Genomic DNA, 23,251 nt, shown 5'->3' with positions numbered 1-23,251 from the left:
TTACCAAGACAGTCTATATTCCAGTCCACAAAACAAGATTCAACAAATTTAAAAGGATTCAGTCAAACACAGTATGTACTCTGACCACATTGGAATTACATTAAAACAGCAACAGAAAGACCTCTAGAAAATTGCCAAATATGTGGAAACTACATAATGTTCTTCTGAAACTCATGGCTCAAAGGAGAAATGTAAAGGGGATTTCAGAAACATTTTGAACTAAATGAAACTGCTGCTGCTGCTAAGTCACTTCAGTCGTGTCTGACTCTGTGTGACCCCATAGACAGCAGCCCACCAGGCTCCCCCGTCCCTGGGGTTCTCCAGGCAAGAACACTGGAGTGGGTTGCCATTTCTTTCTCCAATGCATGAAAGCTCTATATATCAAATTTTGTAGGATATTGCTAAAGCAGTACTCAGGGAAAGATTTATAGCACGAAACACATATAAAAGCAAAGAAGAAAGGTCTTGGTCCAGCAGCCTCACCTTCTACCACTAGAAACTAGAAAAAGGAGAGCAAATTAAACCCCAAGTAAGGAGAAGAAATAACAATCAGAGCAGAAATCAATGAAATAGAAAAGCAATAGAGAAAAACAATGGAGAAAAATCAATGAAACTAAAAGCTAGTACTTTAAGAAGATCAATAAAGAGAGAAGATACTATATCACAGTATCAGGGATTTGAGATGACACCATTACACATTCTACAGACATTAAAAGCATAATAAGGGAAAATTATGAGCAAATTTGTGCCAATAAGTTTATCAATTTAGATGAGATGGAGACGTTCCTTGAAATATCACACTAAATATCAAAGCTCACTCAAGGAAAAATAGGTAACATAAATAATACTTTATCTATTTAAAAAATTGAACTGTCAGTTTAAAATCTTCCTATAGGAAAACTCTAGGCCCAGGTGGCTACGCTGATGAAGTCTACCAAATACTGAAAGAGAAATTAATAGCAATTCTATTCAAACTCTTATGGAAGATTAAAGGATAGGAAATACTTTCTAACATATTCTATGAGGCAAGGATCACCCTGACACTCAAACTAGATAAAAACATTAAAAGAAAAGAAAAACAGGCCAAAAACCTTCATGAACATAGATGGAAGAATTCTTTAGGAAATTATAGCAGATTGAACCCAACACTGTATAAAAAGAATGATACATTCTGATTAAGTGGGGTTTTATCCCAGGAGTACAAGAATGGCTTAACACTTGAAAATTAACACCATAATTCACCACATTAACAAATTTAAAAAGACAAACTGTATGATCATCTGAATAGATGCAGAGCAAGCATTTGACAAAATCTAACACCAACTTCTGGCAAAAACTCTCAGCAAACTAGAAATAGGAAGGAGTTTTCCCAATCTAAAAATGGGTATCTACAAAAAAAAAAAGTGACAGTTAAAATTATACTTGGTGTAAAACCACATACTTTTGCCCTATGATCAAGAAAAAGACAAGAATGTTGTCTTACCACTTCTATCCAACATTGTTGTTAGTATCTCGCCAGTTTGATGAGACAAGAAAAGAAATAAAAAGCACCCAGATTGGAAAGCAGGAAGTAAAATTATCTTTATTCCCAGACAGCTTGAGTGTCTAGTAGGAAATCTGATGAAATTCACAAAAAGCTGCTAGAACTAACATGTGACTTTGACACGTTTAAAGGATACACACTCTCTATACGAAAATCAATTGTGCTTCTGTATGTCAGCAACAAAAAGCTGAGATTGAAATAAAAATATCATTTACAGTAGCATCAAAAATATGAAATGCTTATGGATACATCTGAGAAAAAATATGTAATACTCATAGATAGAGAGCTACAAAATATTGGTGAGAGAATTTAAAGAAGACCAAAATCAGTGGAAAGAGTTGAATGTTCACGAACTGAAAGACTCAGTCCTGTTAAGATGTTATTTCTCCCCTAAATTCATCCATAGATTCATCTCAATCCCAATCAAAATCCCAGCGGGGTTTGTAGAAACTGACAACCTGATCTAAAATTCATGTGAAAATGCAAAGGACCTAGAAGAGCCAAAACAACTTCAAAAAAAAAAAAAGAAAGAAAAGAAAACAAAGTTGCAAGAACACTACCGGATTTCAAGACATTCTCAGTCTGCAGTCATGAAGACAGTGTAATGTTGGTATAAAGACAGAAAAGTAAATAGATAAATGAAACAGAACAGAAGAGCCAGAAATAGACCTGTATATAGAACTAATTTTTTTGCAAAAGCAGTTCAGCAGAAGAAGTATAATCCTTTTAGCAAATGGTACTGGAATAATCGGATATCCATTTGCAAAAAGGAATTTCAGTTCATACCTTATCCCATATACTAAGATTTACTCAAAACGGATCATAGAACTAGATGGAAAATCTAAAAATATTAAACTTCAAGAAGAAAACATCTTTGTGACCTTGGCTTAAAGTCAAATATTTCTTAGGTACAGTAGCAATAGCATAATCCATTTAAAAGAAACCCTGATAAATTGGACTTTATACAAATTTCAAATTTCTGCTCTTTGAAAGATACCATTTAAGCTCCACAGAGAAAAATACTTGCAAATCATGTATCTGATAGAGAATTTTGATCCAGAATATATAAAGAACCCTCAGAACTTATTAATCAGAAAATAAACAACTCAATTTTTGAATGGACAAACATTTGAACAGGCGCTTCATCAAATAAGATATATTGATATCAAATAATTGCATAAAAATGTTCAACATTATTAGCCATAAGGGAAATACAATTTAACACCACAATAAAAGGCCACTATACACTTACTAGAATGTCTGAAACGAAAAAGATTGACCAAGTCTTGGTACAGATATGGGGTGATCAGATGGAATACTCAAATGCTGCTAGTGAGAATGCATACAAATGTACAGCTCCTTTGGAAGACATTCTGTGGTTTCCTAAAAAAGTCAAACAAACTTCTACCATCCTAAATATTCACTAACAGAATAAAAGCATATGTCTGTACAAAGACTTGTCCATGAAGGTTCATAGAAGCTTTATTTGTAGCAGCCAAAAACAGTCAAAACGTTCATCGGCATGTGAGTGGGTAAAGCTGCAATATAAACCCACAATGGGATGCTACTCAGCTTTGAAAGGAGAGGACTGTTGTTCCAACGAACAAACTGCATTGAATTTCAATCACATGAGTGAAAGAAGCTGGACAAAAATAGTGCACCCTATTTGATTCCATTTATATAAAATTATGAAAAAGGATGACTAATCTAAGTGATAGGAAAGAGATAAGGGAGGGTGGGAGAAGGTGAAAAGCTGGAATGGCAAATGGGCAAGAGGAACCTTTCGGCGGTGTAGATGTGTTCGAAATCTTACTTGCTATGGTGGTTTCCTGGAGATACACATATACATACAGACACTCGTGCACATATATACATACATGTATATACACACATGGGCTTCCCTGGTGGCTCCGTGGTAAAGAACCTGCCTGCAATGCAGGAGACATGGGTTCAGTTCCTAGGTCTGGAAGATCCCCTGGAAGAGGAAATGGCAAACCACTCTAGTATTCCTGCCTGGAGAATCCCATGGACAGAGGAGCTTGGTGGGCTACAGTCCATGTGGTCCCAAAGAGTCGGACACAGCTGACAGAACAATTGTATGTCAATAGTTCAATAGATCTACTTAAAAATATATATATAGGCCACCCAGCCCCTTCTCATGCTTCCCAGAACTTGCAAATCTTGCACCACCTACTGTGTTTATTTCCAGGATCCTGACTCCTCCTTTGACCTTCAACTCTGGCAAGCGGGAAATGCCTGAAAATTCAGCAGTTTCCCTGGGAAAACCCTCAGTCACATAGTGTGGGAGCTAAATGAACATGGGAAGGAGGGGAGCAAGGCAGGGTTCCTTCTGCAGACTCTTGCCCCAGTCGGATGCGTGAGCTCACCTCCTTTCTCCTCTGACCTGGCCAGCAGTCTTCCCATAGTACCTGTGGGGTTCCCAAGGGGAAGAGAAGACAAAGCCACAGAAAAGCTTCTGCTTTCATTTCCAAATAGAATGGAAGCCCTGCGCTGGGCTGGGCCATCTCACATTTGGAGGAAGCCTGGTGATGCTCTGGCCTGGGACTGAACATAGCTTTCTGCCTCCAAGATGCTTCAGGCCACCAGACAGTAACTCCGTAAGAGGGAAGAGGTATGTGAGTTAGTTGCTCAGTCCTGTCCAACTCTACGTGACCCCATGGACCATAGCCCTCCGGGCCCTTCTGTCCCTGGGGTTTTCTAGACAAGAATATTAGAGTAGGTTACATTCCCTTCTCCAGAAGATTTTCCTGACCCAGGGATCAAACCTGGGGCTCCCCCACTACAGGCAGAGTCTTAACTGTCTGAGACACCAAAGAAGCCTCCATAAGAGGGAAAGTGGTGGGATATGGCCCAAAGGCAGTGGACAAAGGGTGTCACCATCACAAAGGGAAGAGAGAGCCTGCTCTTATCTGCCTTTTTCCATCAGAGCTGGCAGACTGCCATTCTTCCTCCAGAATGGCTCCATAAAAGCCTTCATACATGGATGGAAATTATCCAGCCCTCTTATATTTCCAGAAGCATCTCCCAGACTTCCAAAGTGATTCACAGCTCAGTAATGGCTATAATCAGAACATTCACAGACAAAGCCTAAATCCTCTCTGAAGGCTCTGAGCCCCTTCCCTGTTACTCTGGGCTCCTCAAAAATGGAGCAGGCTGGTACCCCCTCTCCACCATGCCAGAGGCAGACTTCAGAGTCACTCTGACCTTCCTTGAAGCTCTCCTGCCGCAGGTAGGACTGAGTCCCACAGCATCGTCAGTATCTGATCAGATCCTATTAATCACCCAGGCTCCAGTGGAGGAATATTCTGTATGCAGCACTGATCCAGTACTCTTGCCTGGAGAATCCTGTGGACAGTGGAGCCTGGCTGGCTACAGTCCATGGGATCTCAGAGGTCAGGCACGAATTAGTGACTAAACCTCCACCGCCACCGCCCACTTGTCAATGACTAACTAACTTCATGTTGCCAGCATCACAGGAAGGCAGATGGGCCAGTCGTGTCAAGCTGTGCAGGTGCCGGAGGGCTGCTGAGCAAAAGGCAGCTGCAGCCAGAGAGGCTGTGAAAAGCTCAGGGGGCCTGGTTCTTAACCGCCCCTGGGAGGGAGCAAGTGAAGGAATAATTGAGGAGGCATCAGACGGGAGGTGTGTCAGTTTCCTAGGGCCATTTTGCAAGAGAGGACCCAAAACTGAGTGGCTTAAACAACAGGAACATATTCTCTCATATTCTGAGGGCCAATCCTGAGGCTAGAAGCCCAAATCCCGAGTGTCTCAGAGTGGGCTGTGCTCCCTTTTGATAGAGACAAAGCTGGTGATGAAACAATTAATCTCACTAGGGGATTCTAAGTAGAAAAAAATATGAGCAACCCCTGTAAGTTAATGATCTCTCAAGAAAGCAGGTTTGCTTAACCACAAAACCAAGCAGGCTTGCTTAGCAACAAAACCACGCGGCAGAAGACATGCCTCCAAACAATAAAACAATGGTGGCATGAGCCCCACGTCCTGCCCAGTGAGCTCAGTAAGTTAATAACCCCTAGGACATGCTCTCTGCACACATTTGGTGGAAAGTCATTCATTGTACAGAGACCTGGAACAATATTTTTCAAGTCCTGGCTTGACCACGTCAGGACAAGAAAACTCCCCTTCCCAACCTAGAGGAGGAGTTGATGGAAGTGTGATGGCTACTCAAAGATGAGGAAGAAAGTGGTCTTTTCACCTCCCTATTTTCCCTTTGATTATAAAACTATATATCACTAAGTTCTTGGGTGTGGTACTCTCCCACCCATCCACTTGTAAGCTGCACAAGTGTCCTGTTCTAGTAAGTCCCTTCTCATCTATCAATTTACTTCTTGCTGAATTCTTTCCACCTAGAGACATGTACAGCTGTGTGAGCTGTGACCATAAAGAAGGTGGGGTGCTGAAGAATTGATTCTTCAAACTGTGATGCTAGTGAAGACTCTTGAGAGTCCCTTGGACAGCAAGGAGATCAAACCAGTCCATCCTAAAGGAGATCAGTCCTGAATATTCATTGGAAGGAATGATGCTAGAGCTGAAGCTCCAATACTCTGACCACCAGATACGAAGAGCTGACTCATTGGAAAAGCCCCTGATGCTGGGAAAGATTGAGGGCAAGAGGAGAAGGGGGCAGCAGAGGATGAGATGGTTGGATGGCATCATTGATTCAATGGACATGAGTCTGATTAAACTCCAGGAAATAGTGAAGGACAGGGAAGCCTGGTGTGCTGCAGTCCATGGGGTCCCAAAGAGTCAGACATGACTTATCGACTGAACAAGAGACATAAAGGACCAGAGTTCTTCAGAGCACCCCGAAATACCACCTAGCGGTTTCACTCTGAGACTCCAGGCAAGACTTTCCTGCCTCTCCCCAGCTGGCGGCCAGCCTGGAGTCCTTGTCTCTCGGCTGTATCTCTCCTCTGATCTCTGCCCCCATCACCACAAGGCCTCTCCCTTCCACACCTGTTCCTATCATCTTTCTATCTTACATAACCAGTCATGTTGATTAAGGGCCCGCCCTAATGACTTCATTTCAACTTCACTAATTGCCCTTACAATCACCCTACTTCCAAATGGCTCAGCAGTTAAAAAAAAAAAATATATATATATATATATGCCTGCAATATATATATATATATGCCTGAAATGAAGGAGATACAGCTTAAATCCCTGGGTTGGAAAGATCCCCTGGAGGAAGATATGGCAACCCACTCCAGTGTTCTTGACTGGGAAACCCCATGGACAGAGGAGTCTGGTGGGCTACAGTCCATGGGGCCACACAGAGTCAGACACGACTGAGCGACTTAACACGCACACAGGCAACTTTGAAATCAGGTCACAGTCCAGGGTCCTGGGGGTTAAGACTTCAATGTGTCTTTTGGGGATACTCGAGTCCTAAGAGGTGGTGTCTTAGAAACCCTGAGACAGGGATGTGGGTGAAAGGGGCTAGTTTGTGATGGATGGAGTAGAAAGGGAGGGCAGCCTGTAAGAGGCACTTCTCCAGCCAACTATGGGTGGGGGGGGGGGTTCCAAGGGCTACTGGAGCCTCCCAGGAACTTGGGGATAGACCGCAGGTCTCAGTGATCTAACCCCAGGCCAAGGAAATGGATTCCTTGTATGTCAACTCCTCTGAATCATGGGGAGCTGCCCCTGAGGATGTCAGCCGCCAGCACTCCAGGGGCCATGTGTTGTGGTTCTAGAGAAAACCCCCCAGACTAAGGGGCAGCTAGAAGTGGCCAGAGGACTTGGAAATGGTCAGCACTATCCCTTCCATGAAGTGGGCAGGGCACCAACAACATCTGAAACTTAGAACATGGGGGAAGGGGAGTCTCCAGGCCACCCACCTGCAATTCAGACGGGTCCAACCTCAGTTTCCCTATCTGTAAGACACAGGGGACAGTACTTACTTCCCATGAGGACCAGGCAACGCAAAAGCATGCAAAACACTTGGGAATGATGACGGGCACACAGTGAGTGGTTGGTAAGTGTGAATGAACTCTTGCGATCATTTCTAGAGCATTTTCAGTATTATTCTTTCTAGTTCGAAAATCTGAGTGAGATGACTCCTTGGAAGGTGATACGGTAATCCAAGATGTATAAACTCCTAATGATGCTAATTATCCTTTTCAGTTGCAAAAGAACTTTCCCTTCCACCATCCATCTCCATCATGTGAAGCTGTCAGAACTGGCCGTCCTTTCCCCCCTTTCATTAATGAGCATCTCAGTCTCCGAGAGATGGCCTGCATGACCTGTCTGGGGCCATCAAGCCAAGCTGAAACTCAAACTTCCCACCCCTGAGAGTAAGAGAAGGCCACACCAGCAACCTGGGGCTCTGTTTGTTTTCTAGGACTCAGCAAAGGGCAGTTTTCAGTTCTTTCTCCCTCCCGTGGGAATCCTTCACAGTCTGCTCCAGCTCTCAGCATTGGACATGCCTCCAGGGCCCAACTCTAATTCCTCCTCCTCTGAGAAGTCTTCCCTGACCACCTGGTCTGGATTGCCTTGGCCTCTGAGTACTTACTCTTTCTTACTCTTTTTTAGAACACACTGCTTGGTCCAGTTGGCTAGATTTTCAAGTGTACATAATATGTCTAATTTCTTCCACAAAGACAAACGCCCTATTCATAAATCTTAGTAGGTATGGAATTGACATATGATCATTTAAATGAACACATGCCCAGCCTGGTACTTTGCATATGACAGGTGTTCAGTAATTGTGTGTTGGCTTCCTAACTGGCCCTGGAGAGTGAGGGCTGAGAAGGATAAGTATTGGTAGTGTGTGTGTGTGTGTGTGTGTGTGTGTGTGTGTGTGTGTGTGTGTATTCAGTTGCTAAGTCGTGTCTGACTCTTTGCGACCCCATGGACTGTAGCCCACCAGGCTATAGTACTCTTGCCTGGGAAATCCACCATTGGATGGATTACTGGAGTGGGAATACTGGAGTGGGTTGCCATTTCCTTCTCCAGGGGATCTTCCCAACGCAGGGATCAGACCCTCATCTCTTGCATTGGCAGGCAGGTTCTTTACCACTGAGCCACCAGGGAGGCCCAAGTATTGGTGGTACAAGGAGAAATATCTATCTGGTCTTTGTGCCTGGTTTCTGGTGCAGAGCTCCTAAAACCCTTAGAACTTCCTGTGTGAAAGAAGAGTCTTTTGTTATTTATGATGAGCCCCTTTCAACCACACCTTAGTTCAAGCTAAGGAGTGACTTTAGGTGGGTGGCTTTGGGTGGGTTTCAGGATGGGGACTGGTGGCCAGATGAACCAACCGTGTGATTAGAAGTGTCAACTGGAAAAAAAAAATGCATGGCCTGAAAGTTGAGAACTATATTTTATACAAGGAGACTGCTAAAGAATCCAGCCCTGGAAAACAGCCTCTCAGATCACTCTGTCTCAAAGGGGCAAGGGAGGACTCCGGGTACACAGGAGTTCTTACTGAAAAAATAAAACTTACAGTCAAAGATTAAAAGATTACTACTAATCACACACACACACACACACACACAAACCCCAGACATTTTAAGTTAATGAATTTAGCCCGTTTCTACTGTCTGAGAAGATGCAAGAGATGGGCTCATTGAAATTATCCCTTTGATATGCCTCTTAACTATCTAGGGCCAGTATCCTGGTTTTTCTCCATCCTAAATCCCCTCAGCGTGCACCACAGGGAGCCGCTGCTGTGGCTGATGACTTGAGGGTTGCAATATGGTTGTTAACTGAAATGGCAGGTGACATTTTTTATTCACAGGGTGTTGGAATCTCAACCCCATCCCACACCTCCAGGAAGGAGAGAGAGGCTGGAGCTTGACTTAGTCACTCGTGGCTAATGATTTAATCAATTCTGCCAACATAAAGAAGCCCCAACAGATGGGGTTCGGGGGGACCTGGAGGATCCTAGGATCTTTCCCTTACCCTGGGCATCTCTTCCATCTGACTGCTTCCCAGTTGTATCCTTTGTAACAAAGGGTGATAAGTAAGGCACTTCCTGAATTCTGTGTGCCCTTCTAGAGAGTTAATGAACTTGAGGAGGGGACTTGAAAATTTGTGGTGGGTCAGACATTGGGGTGTATGCTCAGGCCCCCTGCAGTGGCCACTCTCTTGCTCTCTGTACATCCCCTTCTCAACCAGCCCCTGGTTGAGACTGAGTCCCCACTGTAACTGAGACTGGTCACAGCCATACCGACTCACAGGACTGACCTTCCCTCTTACTGTTGCTGTCGTTCAGTCTCTAATTCCTGTCTGATTCTATGTGACCCTAGGGACTGCAGCATGCCAACCTCCCATCCTTCACTGTTCCCAGAATCTGCTCAAACTCATGTCCATTGAGTCGGTGATGCTACCTAACCATCTCACCCTCCGCCGCCCCTTCTCCTTTGCCTTCAGTCTTTCCCAGTGCCAGGGTCTTTTCCATTACTAATTGCCCCCTGCACTTCTCCAGTAGCATACTGGACACCTTTCAACTCAGGCGGCTCATCTTCTGGTGTCATATATTTTTGCCTTTTCATACTCTTCATGGGGTTCTTGCAGCAAGAATACAGGACTGGTTTGCCATTCCCGCCTCTAGTGGACCATGTTTTGTCAGAACTCTCCACTATGATTCATCTGTCTTGAGTGGGGCTTCACTGTCAATTCAATTCTGAGACTAACGCAGACCCCACAGGGTAGGGGCTCACAAGCCCTCAGAATTGAATTGACAATCCAAGGACACACATTTGGTGTTGGAAATAAGTGTTAGAAAAAAAGATACCACAATATTTCACAGCTGGTTCTCTGGGGAGGGTGGGGGAGAGCCTCAATTTGCAGCTTCTGCTTGTTGCTATGGTGTCAATCTTCCCACCACAAGTGATGTCAACCCACCAACCATCAGCTCTCACAAAGAAGGGAAAATGGTGAGGCTACTGTTTCTGCCCAGGGTCTCCTGAGAGGGTGATCTGTGAGTCCCCACTGTCTACCCAGGTGACAATGGCTGATGACTCTGTAGACTGTATTCCCAACCTGAGACTTAAAGGTCAGGGTATGTTTAAGATCCCCCTTCAGTTCTGGCCCTCTGTCATCTCCGACTCTTTGCAACCCCGTGGACTGTAGCACACCAGGCTTCCCTGTCCACCACCAACTCCTGGAGCTTGCTCAAACTCATGTCCATTGAGTTAGTGATGCCATCCAACCATCTCATCCTCTGTCATCCCCTTCTCCTCCCACCTTCAATCTTTCCCAGCATCCGAGTCTTTTCAAATGAGTCAGCTCTTCACATCAGGTGGCCAAAATATTGGAGTTTCAGCTTCAGCATCAGTCCTTCCAAAGAATATTCAGGACTGATTTCCTCTAGGATGAACTCTCAAGAGTCTTCTCCAACACCACAGTTCAAAAGCATCAATTCTTTGGCGCTCAGCTTTCCTTATAGTCCAACTCTCACATCGTACATGACTACTGGAAAAACCATAGCTTTGACTAGATGGACCTTTGTTGGCAAAATAATGTCTCTGCATTTTAATATGCTGTCTAGGTTGGTCCTAACTTTTCTTCCAAGGAGCAAGCATCTTTTCATTTCATGGCTGCAATCACCATCTGCAGTGATTTTGGAGCCCCCAAAATAAAGTCTGTTACTGTTTCCATTGTTTCCCCATCTGTTTGCCATGAAGTGATGGGACCAGATGTCAGGTCCCATTAGTTTTCTGAATGTTGAGTTTTAAGCCAACTTTTTCACTCTCCTCTTTCACCTTCATCAAGAGGCTCTTTAGGTCTTCTTCACTTTCTGCCATAAGGATGGTGTCATCTGCATATCTGAGGTTATTGATATTTCTCCCGGCAATCTTGATTCCAGCTTGGGCTTCACCCAGTCCAGCATTTCTCATGATGTACTCTGCATATAAGTTAAATCCACCTTAGCACCTGGGAAAATGTGTTTTTCCCAAGCTTCAGAGTCGCACAGGTGGCCTGCCCATCATTTATGCCTGTGCCCCCTCCTTGCCCCACAGCCCTGGGCAGACCCTCTGGCGGGACCGGAACATAGATGAACAAAGATGACGCTTCCTCAGCACCCACTGCTCAAGATTAAAATATTTAGCTCAGGAGACAGGCTAGTCTGGAAAGGAGAGTTTCCCTGTTGCATATCAGATTACTCTTTACTTCTTCAACACACAGTATCAGGGAGCTTCAGACAAGTCACCCCACCTTCTACAGCAGGCTCTTACTGCAGAGGTAAGAATGCCAGGTCCAAGGCCACAAACAGGCTACTCAGCCTCTCTGAGTCCCTCTGTCCTCACCTGTACAATGAGGGCATGAGTAACACCTATGGGTGTCAGCTCCTGTTACTATTCTTATCACTCTGTTGTTGTCATTTAGTTGCTCCGTCGTGTCTGACTCTTGTGACCCCATGGACTGTAGCCCACCAGGCTCCTCTGTCCATTGGATTCCCAGGCAAGAATACTGGAGTGGGTTGCCATTTCCTTCTCCAGGGGATCTTCCTGGCCCAGGGATCGAACCCATGTCTCCTGCACTGGCAGGCTGATTCTTTACCACTGTGCCACCAGGGAAGCCTGTTCTTATCATGATGAAACCCAAATTGGCTTCCTCCACCCCTGATACAATTCTAACAAATAAACTCATAGACAAAACAACAACAACAACAACAAAAAAAAAACAACAACAACAAAACCCCCTCAGAAAAGACACAGTCAAGAAGCGCAGAAATCTACCACTGAAGGCCCAGCGGGAGAGGACCTTATGACGTGACCTCACCCTCCCAGGCCACTGGGAAGGACACCTGCCCCACCAGCCCGTTTATAAGGGCAGGTTTATGGGAACACCTTTGAGAGGGCGACTCACCACTCTAGCTGCTGTGCCTTTCGCAACTGCTACACCGCACCTCTTCTTCCCTTGAATTAGGTCCAATTTCCTTTTCCACCTCAAGGGAGACAGGGAACAGCTGTCTCTACCACTGTAAAACAACTCTCCCAAGTCTGGACAGCTAATGTTCAACAGCCCCGCTCACACTTGTCTTGCTCTATTATAAGACACATTAAAGGCCTTGATAATGGTTTGGGGTCTCCATGAGATGGCTGCTGTTCACCCTCATTCTTCTCATAATTAGTGGTTGTAAACCACTTTGAAGATAAAAGGTGTTTTATAGGAGCTAAGTCCTGTTATGATTAGTCTTCCAATATTTCCTTGCTGATGAGCACATCAAAGCCAACCACAGGCTCAGCATGAGATCTGGTGGTTAATTAGATGTATTTCAAGGCGGCTGGTATATATTAAAGACATCGCTGCAAAATGTATCAACATTAAAAAAAAAAAAAAGTGCCTGCTTTCTTCCCAACAGAACAAGCTCTCTCCAAAGGCTGTCAGTGCTGATGCCGGCCAGACGGGCAAAGACCACGAGCTAATATATCCTCTGATCCTGAGAGAGAATGACTGGATAATGGCACCTGGCTTTGTGTAATGTCTCTATTGTTGTCAAGAAGGTTCTGGGCCCCCGACTTCTTTCACTTTGTTTTCACAATCATCCTGTGATAACGGGCAAGTTAACAGGATCCCCATTTGGCCAATGAGGAAGCTTCAAAGTGGTTTTAGAGGCAGAGGCATCAGTGTGGTACAGCTGAACACGGTTATGGATGCAGTTACCCAGGCAACACTACAGATGCTCCACCCACATCCCTTCCAACATTTGTGCACTACCCAACCCCCTCCACTGCCCCCACCTTTGCCCTAGCTCCCTGCACCTGGGACTCTTAGAAGGCCGACCATTGGGCTTCTGGAGTTACTCTCTCTTACGGGCAGAGCCAGGAGTGCCTGAAGTTTCCCAGTCACCCCTAAATAGCTCTCAGCCGATGCCTGCCTGGTGCGGAAGTGGGGAAGCCCATTTCCCAGTCTCCAGCTGACATGACTCTGAGTTGGGTTTACACTCTTATGGAACCAGGCTGAGGCTGGACCTCCGTCCCACATCAAACCCTTGGCTTCCTCCTCTCTCCTGTCCTGTGAATCACTCCTTCACTAGGTCTTCCTGGAGCATTTCCTTAATACATCATTTGACTGAGCATAATCAAGCAAATCACTCTTTCGGGGCCTGCTTCTGGGCAACTCAGCCTAAGACAGCTCTCTCAACTCAGCACGAATGAGAATGTTCTGCATGTTTTCTGTTAAATACGTGCTCCCAGATCCCCTTAGTTCCAGTCCTTCCCTGCCAAGTTTCAAAAGCAGGTGGAACATGATAATCAAAGGGAAAATAGGGACTTAGAGTAAAGAGCTAAGAGCTTGGGGCATCAGGGTGGACACAGGACTGTTTTCCACCTGTCCCATGAAGGAGGGTCAGATGGGACACTGAATATGAAAGTGAGCAGTGATGTTTGTACACAAAGGTAGACATGCCCTCATCATTGCTATGGGAGAGGGAGGAGATTAGAGGAAAGAGGATGGAGAGATGGGTCATGCTCCATGGGGAGGTGACTTCTATCAGTAACAAGTACCTAGGCAGCAGTGTCCCATGGAGAGGTGCTGGCAAAGGTTCCAGACCCTTCTGCCCACATGTAACTACAAGGCGAGAAGATTTAGGAAGAGTGACAAGCTTTCTCATCCAGAGGCCTCCTTTAGACAAACTTAGGTGATATTTTACTTGTTTCACCAACTTCCCCAATGGGCTGGGACAGATCTCTGTCATTTGATGTTTAAGCAATTGTGTTGTCATCATATCCTTGATGAAAATAGACATTCTCAACAGAATACTAGCAAACCAAAAGCAACAGCACCGCTGCAAAGATCATGCACCATAATCAAGCGGGATGCATGCCTGGGTTATAAAGTGAAGAGTGAAGTCACGTCCAACTCTTTGTGACCCCACGGACTACAGCTGACCAGGCTCCTCTGTCCGTGGGATTTATAAGGATAGTTCAAATTATACAAATCAATAATGTGACTCACCACATGAATAGAATGAAAGATAGCTCTTCTAGGATCATCACAAGAGATGCACGGAAGGTACTGGACAAAATTCAACATCCATTCATGGTTAAAAAAAAAACTCTCAACAAATCGGGCACGGAAGGAACATACCTCAACATAAGGATTGCCATACAGGACGAGCGCACAGTTAACTTTACACTCAGTGGTCAAAAGTTGAAAGCCCTTCCTCTAAGATCAGGAACAAGATGCGAGTGTTGACTCTCACCACTCCTACTCAACACAGCGCCAGCAGTCCTAGCTGGAGAAAGCAGGCAAGAAGAAGTAAAAGGCAGACAAATCAGAAGGGAAGACGTAAACGTGTGTGTGTTGATGGCAAAACTTTATGTACAGAATATCTTCTTTAGATTTCACCTAAAACCTGTTGTGCGTGTCAGTTGCTCAATCATGTCCAACTCTTTGTGACGCCACGGACTGTAGCCTGCCAGGCTCCTCTGTCCATGGGATTCTCCAGGCAAGAGTACTGGAGTGAGTTGCCATTTCCTTCTTCAGGGGATCTTCCTAACTCAGGGATTGAACCCAGGTCTCCCACATTGCATGTAGATCCTTTAGCATCTGAACCGCCAGGGAAGCCCTAAAACCTGTTAGATCTAACCAATAAATTCAGAAAAGTTGTAGGAGTCAAAATCAGCATGCAGAAGTCAGTGGCATTTCCATATACTAACTGTGAATTATCTGGAAAAGAAATGAAGCAAACAACCTCAATTATGGTAGCATCGAAAAGCAATAAACTACTTAGGAATAAATTCAACAAAGGAGGTGAAACATCTGTGCACTGAAAATTATGACATTAATGAAAAATTATAAGACATTAAGAAGACACACATAAATGGAAAGATAGCTCATGTTCAGGGATCAGAAGAATTAGCATTGTCAAAATGTCCTTGCTACCCAAAGCCAACTGTAGAGTTACTGTATTCCCTATCAAGTTTCCAATGTAATTTCTTGCAGGAAAAAAAAAAACAGTCCTAAAACTTGTTTGGAACCATAAAGAAGAGGAAATGGCAACCCTCTCCAGTAGTCTTGTCTGGAGAATCCCATCTGACAGAGGAGCCTGGTGGGCTATAGTCCATAGGGTTGCAAAGGGAGGACAGGACTGAATTGACTCAGCACACACACACGTAACTCTAAGTTTGTTTTCTGTGCCTACGAGTCAGTTTCTATTTTGTAAATAAGTTTGTGTCACATATTAGATCCCACATATAAGTGATGTTATATGGTATTTGTCTTTCTCTGTCTGACTTGCTTCAGTTGGTACGATAACCTCTAGGTCCATCCATGTTGCCACAAATGGAATTACTTTATTCTTCTTTAAGGCCGAGTAATATGTCACCATGTATATATATTGTGTATACATATATATACACACACTATATCTTCTTTATCAGTTCATCTGTCGATGGATATTCAGGTTGCTTCCATGTCCTGACTGTTGTAAATAGTGCTGCTATGAACATTGGAATGGCTGTGTCTTTTTGAATTATAGTTTTCTCTGGATGCATGCCCAGGAGTGGGATTGCTGGATCATATGGTAGCTCTATTTTTAGTTTTTTAAGGAAACTCCATCCTGTTCTCCATAGTGACTGCACCAACTTACATTCCCACCAACAGGGTAGGAGGGTTCCCTTTTCTCCACACCTTCTCCAGCATTTGTTATTTGTAGACTTGTTGCCAATGGCCATTCTGACCAGTGTGAGGTGGTACCTCACTGAATTTTCTAATATATTTATCATAACAACGTCTTATTTTGCAGTAAAGGAAAAAAACATTTCTTAAAAAGATGAGCGAACTGGCCTAGCTAAATCAAATGAATAAGAAATACATTTGGGCAAGGAGGCATGGATAACATCCTACTGAAGTCCATGGGGTCGCAAAGAGTCAGACATGACTAAGTGACTGAACTGAATTGAACTGAAGCCACTTTTTGGTTGATAAAGCAATTTCACGACAAACACCACCCCTGACCTTCACAGCACTTTCTCAAGGTTACAAAGAAAATAAACTTCAGGACAAGAACATGTCTGATGCTCAGGGTCCTGATTGCAAGGCCAATGTGTTTTCTTTATCCGTCCTGCCCTTCCATAGTTAACCTTGCTTCTCTTTACAGAAGGCCCCCAAAAGCTGCTGAGCACCCCAGCTCCAGCCCCCCTCCCTGCCACCATCTGAGCCTCTCCTGCTGCGCCCAGGCTGCTGAACTCATCAGTGCATTTATTAAACCATAGTCTTTCCCAATTCTCTTCTGGGTTCTAGGCATCAGATTGAACTGGGTCTTGGGATAGAGTGAGGAGCCAAAAAGGTCTCCCAGTGCAGGAAGGCGCTTTTACGAAATTAGTGAATATACACAAGTCAAGATCATGGCAGTGAAGAAAAAGCAAAGGATGTTGTGCAAACAACTAGCACCAGAGGGAGCTATTTGGACCAGGTGATCCTTTCTCCTTACAGAGTAACTGTCACTGAGCCCCAAGGTCAGCCAGGCAGACATCCTAGCTGGAGGCCAAGATCACAAGATCCCAGTTCTCAAAGGGTATTCCTTCTGGATGGACAAGCAGTGCATGAAGCCAGATGAAAACTTAATGACGGCAGCAGGGCATTCGCAGTGATGAAACAGCCCTGGAACCCTCTCTGGGACAAAGCGGAATTCACCAACCAGGTCACCAGGGCTGTCGCAAGTCAATCTGTGACTGTCACTGGGGGAAGCCACAGAAAGAAAGGGCACAGCCATACAGAACATGTGTAGTTAACAATGCAAGATGGGAGCTTTGGTGTCTAAGAGAGGGCAGAGTCCTTCAGCACTGCAGGATGTCTGAGAGATGGGACAGGTCCGGGCCATGCTGACATGAAGAAAGGCTTTGGGGAGGAGGTAGTATTTAAAGTGGCCCTCAGAGAGTGAATGGGATCTAGAAGGTCTTCAAGGAAATCCCCTTCGGCAAGACCATAAGGGTGCCTGGCAAACCCACAGCAGTCACTTGGTTGTGTCCGATTCTCTGCGACCCCCTAGACTGTAGCCCACCAGGCTCCTCTGTCCATGGGATTCTCCAGGCAAGAATACTTCAGTGGGTAGCCATTCCCTTCTCCAGGGGATCTTCCTGACCCAGCGATCAAATCTGGATCCCCTGTATTGCAGGCACATTCCTTACCGTCTGAATCACCAGGGAAGCCCAAAGTACGTATAAAAGCTTGCTGCTGTTATTTTGTGGTTAGTGTCATTGTTGGGGTTGAGTTGATGGTGTCCTTTCCTCCTTGGACACCCGTGGTTGGCTTCCCAGCCCTCCATCATGTCTGAGGGCTTCCCAGTGTCTCTGCAGCTCTGCTTTGAATATTCAGGCATGCTGCTGGCCACCCCAAGCTGGATGTAAAGATGATTTCAGCACAGGGCGAGCTGGCAAAGGCTGAGAACACCTGGCTAATTAGGTCACCTGCCCAGTGGGATCTATTGTGATAACATTCATGAGAGAAGTGTCAACCTGCCGGGTGCTGGGCCCCTCCAGGAGCGGACAGTGCAGGTCACGTCAGTTACTGTTTGACACTACCGGCACCACTGCAGCGCCCCGGGCTGCAGTGAGCTCTCCGGCCACACCATCAGCTCAACTCTGACAATGATTCTAACCACACAATAACAACAGCAAGCTCTCGTATGGTACTTGGGGCTTCCCTGGTGGCTCAGTCGGTAAAGAATCTGCCTTCAATGCAGGTGACTCGGGTTCGATCCCTGGGTGGGGACGATCCCCTGGAGAAGGAAATGACAGACCACTCCAGTATTCTTGCCTGGAGGATCCCATGGACAGAAGAACCTGGTGGGCTACAGTCTATGGGGTTGCAAAGAGTTGGACATGACTTAGCGACTGAACAACAGCAGCAACAGCATGATATTATATCATGCCAAAATGATATCCTTGGGGGAATATTATGTTAAAGGAAAATGTTAATGAAGTTAATTCTGCCTGCTTCCTTTCCTTCTTCTGTGTTGGCAACCAGAACAATTGGAAAGCTCCTGTGCTCAGATATTCGTCTGCTACATTGCCCTGATCTAGCACATGAGCCCCATGAAGCCAAGGTTTTATGGCTCGGGTTCCCTGCTGGTGTCCAGGCCCCACCCCCTGGGACAGGCCCTGAACTCACGAGCACAAGGAGGAGGGAGCCTGCAGGGTCAGAAGTTATGGAGGTCACGCTTGAGGAGGTTGGGTTAGTTTGGGAGTCATGTAGTTGCTGTTTAGTCGTTCAGTGGTGCCCAGCTCTTTGCTACCCCCACCAGGCTCCTCTGTCTATGAGATTTCCCAGGCAAGAATACTGGAATGGGCAGCCATTTACTCTCTTCTCCAGCGGATCTTCCCAACCCAGGGATCGAACCCATGTCTCCTGCACTGGCAGGCAGTTTCTTTACCACTGAGACACCAGGGAAGCCCTTGGGATTCCAGGAGCAAACTGAGTCTGGGGAAATATTAGAAACTTGCCACCAATAGCAAGAGTCCGACCAAGTAGTTCCCAACCACATATTCTTTCTACTAAGTCCCTTTACCTCCCATAACAATGCGGAGTTGAGAAAGAAAATTAGATTTGGGATTTTCTTAAAACAGACATCTCCCTTACCCCCATCACCACCAACATCCCAGCTTCAGCCTCCTTGGGCATAGGGCTCCCAAGCTTGCCCTTGGCACTATGTCAACCACCAAAACCCTTGCATTTCCTGTCTGATCCTGGTGTGCAGAGGGAGATCAAACCCTGAATATTTCCACGTTCTCCTCTCCCAGCTTTGGTCCCCAGAGAGCCTCCCCAGCTGAGCTTCCCAACACCCACATCAATAATGTGTTAGCTTAAGGTTCCCTTTGATTTCACTTGGTTTTAGATGCTTTTCATCCGAAGCCAAAACTTTGCAGACTTTTCCCTTGATCTTGTCATGAAATTCCCTCGGAGGTATTTAATTCTAGAAATAGCTTCTGCTCTGCCACATATTTTTAAAGAAAAAGGATGTCTAAATAACAAACCTCCTGCTGTAGTCAAGCACACATCTCAGAAGACACATGGGCCTGTCACCCTCTGTCTGCTCCCTTGGTGCGGTTGCCATCTATACCGATGACGTGTCTACATTTCATTCCCCAAAAGGAAGGTACTCGATACACCGCCAGCCTCTCATGTTCCCCATTTATGCCATGAAGGGATTCTGATGTTCAGTGAACATTTTCTGCTGCCTTTCTTCCCGTGAAACCCTCTCAAGTGCTCCGATCTGCTTTCCCCTGCAGTCCCCTCCCTGACTTGTTCCCACCCACCTCCACCAAATACCATGCTTTTTTGGAAAAGAGTCTGTCATTTCCACTTCCAACTTCAGCTCAAGAACCTCTTGAATTTTCATCTAAGCAAGAGTATTTTAGAGCCAAAGCTGATGTCTCAGAGAAGGAAAAAATCCCCCCCTCTCTAGGTATAACGCCGACACTATTTTTGATCCGAAAGAAAAAAGAAAGATTGGCCAGAATCAAGTGTGTCATTCTAGTGAAGAAAAGGGCCTCTGTGAACTAGCAAGGATAGAGCTGCTTTTGAACTGGCCTGACGTGGGATGTAGAATACACTGACTCATCCAGCCGTGTCCCAGCCGCTGGTGGAATCACTGTGGCTTCTGATCCACTTCCCCAGCCACCCAGCAGAGCGCCTGATGGGCCAGCAGCAGCTGGTGCTGGAAGGCTGCATGTGAGTTTTAAATCATCAGCAAGTGCCAGGACTGCACGTTCACCTCCTCTAATTCACAATCTGCATCCTGAGGCCAAACCAATTCACCCAGCGGTTCTCCTGGGCTCACACTGACAGAGGCCCAGGTGGCGCCAGTGGTAAAGAATCCACCTGCCAGTGCAGGAGATGCAAGAGACGAGGGCTGGATCCCTGGGTCAGGAAGATCCTCTGGAGGAGGGCATGGCAACCCAGTCCAGTAGTCTTGCCTGGAGAATCCCATGGACAGAGGAGCCTGGCGGGCTGCAGTCCATGGGGTCGCAGAGAGGCAGACACAACTGAAGCGGCTTAGCACGCACAGTAATGCAAGATGCTGTGTTAGGGAACAGAGATAAAACATGAGTGACACAGCGTCAGGGTTCCCAGAGAGCTCAGCACTGAATGGAGTCAGATGCATGTGAGCAACGAAAATGTAAGGTAGAAAGGGAATAAGCATGTGTGTGTGGGTGTGTGTGCATGTTTGTGAGTGTATGTATGTGTGAGTGTGTACTGAATACAAAGATGGGAAGGAAATATACCCCGATGTTACCAGCAACTCTCTCCGTTTATTGGGTTTACGGGTGATTTTTTTTCTCTTCTTTACCATTTGCTATATTCTCAGCTCTTTCCCCTTAGGACAAACATATATTGCTTATACGATAAAGGACGTTTTTCAAGAAAACTTCAGCACATGATAAAGAACTATGATTTGGGTGAGAAGTTATGACTTGACGGAGGATGGGGTAGGTATGTGGGCCCTACGTGGTACGGAGAACTGGGCGGGAAGGAAAGGAGCAGAGGAGACTCCAGGCAAAGGGACAGCACGAGGGGCTTCCATGGTGATCCAGTGGCTAAGACTCCATACTCCCAATTCAGGGGGTCTGGGGTCTGGAGGATGGGACGTGGGTCCCATCACAGCCCTCTCAGTTCATGAGAGTTATCTGGAGATGCTTTTAGACTCCAGATCCCTGGCCCTCACTGCAGAGACTCACCTGATCTTGAGTGGGGTCAAGGCATGAGGTGTGTGCACGGGCTGGGGAGGTATTAGGTGAGGTTTTGTTTTGTGTTTTAGAGTTTCCTAGCTTCTGAAGTCCAGCCTAGGGAGACCCAGTGCTTTTTTTTTTCACCTTCATCAATTCATGTTTTGCACCTTATTGATGGATTTTCCATATTTTTTTTAACAACATTACATTGCAGAGAGCAAAAGTCATACACAGTTCTGACTGACATCAAAGTGAATACTTTCAAATGGAACTGCATTTAGTCTCTCAGAATATATGTATTGACCACTGGAAAAGATATGACAAACCTAGAGAGCATATTAAAAAGCAGAGACATCACTTTGTAGACAAAGGTCCGTCTAGTCAAAGCTACGGTTTTTCCAGTAGTCATGTACGGTTGTGAGAGATGGACCATAAAGAAAGCTGAGCACCAAAGAATTGATGCTTTTGAACTGTGGTGTTGGAGAAGACTCTTGAAAATCCCTTGGACAGCAAGGAGATCAATCAATCCTAAAGGTAATCAGCCCTGAATATTCATTGGAAGGACTGATGCTGAAGATGAAGCTCTAATACTTTGGCCACCTGATGCAAAGGGCCAACTCATTTGAAAAGACCCTGATGCTGAGAAAGACTGAGAACAGGAGAAGAGGTTGGTAGAAGGTGAGATGGTTGGATGACATCACTCACTCAATAGACATGAGTCTGAGCAAACCCTGAGAGACAGAGAAGGACAGGGAAGCCTGGAGTGTTGCAGTCCATGGGGTCACAAAGAGTTGGACATGACTTAGTGACTGAACAACAACTGACCATGTGCTGGGCATCATGGGAGGAATTGGGAAGGCAGTCAGTGCCTTGAGTCTCAAGGACTCCCAGCCTCCCATCCAGGCAGACATTAGGAGCGACACTACCTTTCACCCATAGGATGATTCTCAGTTTCCTCACTAGTCGCACTGTCTGTGGTCTCCTGGTTTTTCAGTGTTGCAGAAGAAGATCAGAGACCTCAGAGATCATTCCACCCAGTGACACCCCACCCTCTCCAATCAATACCCCATCTTTATAACAAATATTTGGAAATGCCCTCTTCACTGCCAGAGATGGAATTCCTCGATAAGTCAGTTGACCTACATGCATCATTGAGCTATAATTGTGATATAAAAGAGAAAAGGGAAAGCCTCTTATAACAAAATCATGACTATTTCAGGAAGGAAGCATTCACACATGACTGCCCTAGAACACTTAATGGGGCAGGCAATACTCACACCTACTCTTGATGGATAAGGTTAGGCTAAACCACCCATATAAACAGCAGGAGGAGATAAAAGAGCACAGGACAACAAGATAAAAAATGTGAGGACATTTACCTGTCTGCATCTGATAACAGGAAGGAAATAACCTCACTGCCAAATTAAATTATGATGTGGAAACGGAGAAAACAAGGAAACAAGGAAGAATGTTCTTCTTGTGAACGAGCTAAGCCTTATATACAAGTATACTGTAATACACTTGGCCATGCTGAGAATTGGAACAAAATTTCACGGAGAACAAGTGTCCATCCGGGAAACTCCACTCACGGAGGGAGGCGGGCACACAGTCTTTAGCATTAAAAACCCTTGGAAAAACCCTTTTTCTTTAGGTGGTAGGGAGAGGAAGTTGAATTGGAAAAAGCTGTTTGGTAGATCACTAATGAAAACATCAGAGTCAGAATGAAACACACAGGCAGCCCCAAAGGAAATCATTGTAACATGTAAATTTTGCAAGAGATTTCTTATTATTAAACTGCATATATATACACACACACACATATATGGGTTTTCTAGGTGGCTCAGGGGTAGAGAATCCATCTTCCAATGCAGGAGATACAGAAGACACGGGTTTGATCCCTGGGTCGAGAAGAGTCTCTGGAGAAGGACATGGCAATCCAGTCCAGCATTCATATTGGGAAGAGCCCACGGACAGAGGAGTTTGGTGGGCTACAGTCCATGGAGTCGCAAAGAGCTGGACACGACTGAGCGACTAACACTTCCACTTTTCTCA

The 23,251-nt window shown here is 45.4% G+C and overlaps 1 protein-coding gene across 7 annotated transcripts in view; it reads right to left on the bottom strand.

Moving 5' to 3' along the window:
• Positions 1–23,251, bottom strand: part of CRACR2A (calcium release activated channel regulator 2A) — a 153,775-nt gene that overhangs the window by 76,534 nt on the left and 53,990 nt on the right. The window contains exon 2 of one of the 7 annotated variants that reach the window (XM_042247632.1): positions 14,616–14,763. The exons of the other annotated variants lie outside the window; for them this stretch is intronic. The gene's annotated coding sequence lies outside the window, so the exon portion shown is untranslated. The remainder of the gene's footprint in view (positions 1–14,615; positions 14,764–23,251) is intronic. 7 annotated transcript variants of the gene reach the window in all.

This window comes from Ovis aries, chromosome 3 (assembly GCF_016772045.2).
Source record: "Ovis aries strain OAR_USU_Benz2616 breed Rambouillet chromosome 3, ARS-UI_Ramb_v3.0, whole genome shotgun sequence".
NCBI lineage: Eukaryota > Metazoa > Chordata > Mammalia > Artiodactyla > Bovidae > Ovis > Ovis aries.
Note: the sequence above shows the minus strand (reverse complement) of the source record. Positions and strands in the feature narration are given on the sequence as shown.